The sequence below is a fragment of the Pavona decussata genome, unplaced genomic scaffold (assembly GCF_977016875.1).
Source record: "Pavona decussata unplaced genomic scaffold, jaPavDecu1.1 SCAFFOLD_14, whole genome shotgun sequence".
NCBI classification, from domain to species: domain Eukaryota; kingdom Metazoa; phylum Cnidaria; class Anthozoa; order Scleractinia; family Agariciidae; genus Pavona; species Pavona decussata.
Genome location: NW_028145437.1, coordinates 34,392 through 36,831, shown reverse-complemented (window position 1 = coordinate 36,831; position 2,440 = coordinate 34,392).

Sequence of the window (2,440 nt, the reverse complement as noted above, 5' to 3'; positions counted from 1 at the left end):
TCACCTGCATTTAGGCCACACTCCAGGCTTTGTGTCAGCTTGATGCAATTGATTGTCAACAGCCTGTGTCTCTATGGGGGAGGTCAAAGGGCATTAGAATTAAGTCACCCTGGTTTAAGAAAAACAGCAAATTGGACCAAGCTGAAGGCTACAATACCCTCCCCTCCCCACCCCGGAGCTTTTGACACACAACCAAGAGCTACCCCCCAGCAGTAAGCCCTCACCCTGGGCTAGCTCACAGACTGGTCCTTGACGGCAAGCCCCCTCAAGTTTGGAGAACCACAGAGGTCTGAAGCTGGGCGGTGCCCAGCTTCAGGCCCAGTTCTAGCAGGCACGTTTTTGCAAATTCGCACAGATATCACAGGCAAATAGCTCTCTGGAAGGCAAAAATTGAGTTTGCAGGCAAAATGTACTAAGTCTCGCATGTAGCAGCTCAACTTGCGACAAGCCCACTTAAATTGACTGCTAATATCTACCTGGATTTTAAAAAACATACCTGCACTTAACCTACGCAGAGACAGAAAGTTCACCCTAACTGAGTCTCACAACACTTCCCTCCCCACCCCTCTGCTTTTCACACAAACTAGCAAGTCACTCACCTGCATTTAGGCCACACTCCAGGCTTTGTGTCAGCTTGATGCAATTGATTGTCAACAGCCTGTGTCTCTATGGGGGAGGTCAAAGGGCATTAGAATTAAGTCACCCTGGTTTAAGAAAAACAGCAAATTGGACCAAGCTGAAGGCTACAATACCCTCCCCTCCCCACCCCGGAGCTTTTGACACACAACCAAGAGCTACCCCCCAGCAGTAAGCCCTCACCCTGGGCTAGCTCACAGATTGGTCCTTGACGGCAAGCCCCCTCAAGTTTGGAGAACCACAGAGGCCTGAAGCTGGGCGGTGCCCAGCTTCAGGCCCAGTTCTAGCAGGCACGTTTTTGCAAATTCGCACAGATATCACAGGCAAATAGCTCTCTGGAAGGCAAAAATTGAGTTTGCAGGCAAAATGTACTAAGTCTCGCATGTAGCAGTTCAACTTGGGACAAGCCCACTTAAATTGACTGCTAATATCTACCTGGATTTTCAAAAACATACCTGCACTTAACCTACGCAGAGACAGAAAGTTCACCTTAACTGAGTCTCACAACACTTCCCTCCCCACCCCTCTGCTTTTCACACAAACTTGCAAGTCACTCACCTGCATTTAGGCCACACTCCAAGCTTTGTGTCAGCTTGATGCAATTGATTGTCAACAGCCTGTGTCTCTATGGGGGAGGTCAAAGGGCATTAGAATTAAGTCACCCTGGTTTAAGAAAAACAGCAAATTGGACCAAGCTGAAGGCTACAATACCCTCCCCTCCCCACCCCGGAGCTTTTGACACACAACCAAGAGCTACCCCCCAGCAGTAAGCCCTCACCCTGGGCTAGCTCACAGACTGGTCCTTGACGGCAAGCCCCCTCAAGTTTGGAGAACCACAGAGGTCTGAAGCTGGGCGGTGCCCAGCTTCAGGCCCAGTTCTAGCAGGCACGTTTTTGCAAATTCGCACAGATATCACAGGCAAATAGCTCTCTGGAAGGCAAAAATTGAGTTTGCAGGCAAAATGTACTAAGTCTCGCATGTAGCAGCTCAACTTGGGACAAGCCCACTTAAATTGACTGCTAATATCTACCTGGATTTTCAAAAACATACCTGCACTTAACCTACGCAGAGACAGAAAGTTCACCCTAACTGAGTCTCACAACACTTCCCTCCCCACCCCTCTGCTTTTCACACAAACTTGCAAGTCACTCACCTGCATTTAGGCCACACTCCAAGCTTTGTGTCAGCTTGATGCAATTGATTGTCAACAGCCTGTGTCTCTATGGGGGAGGTCAAAGGGCTTTAGAATTAAGTCACCCTGGTTTAAGAAAAACAGCAAATTGGACCAAGCTGAAGGCTACAGTACCCTCCCCTCCCCACCCCGGAGCTTTTGACACACAACCAAGAGCTACCCCCCAGCAGTAAGCCCTCACCCTGGGCTAGCTCACAGACTGGTCCTTGACGGCAAGCCCCCTCAAGTTTGGAGAACCACAGAGGTCTGAAGCTGGGCGGTGCCCAGCTTCAGGCCCAGTTCTAGCAGGCACGTTTTTGCAAATTCGCACAGATATCACAGGCAAATAGCTCTCTGGAAGGCAAAAATTGAGTTTGCAGGCAAAATGTACTAAGTCTCGCATGTAGCAGCTCAACTTGGGACAAGCCCACTTAAATTGACTGCTAATATCTACCTGGATTTTCAAAAACATACCTGCACTTAACCTACGCAGAGACAGAAAGTTCACCCTAACTGAGTCTCACAACACTTCCCTCCCCACCCCTCTGCTTTTCACACAAACTTGCAAGTCACTCACCTGCATTTAGGCCACACTCCAGGCTTTGTGTCAGCTTGATGCAATTGATTGTCAAC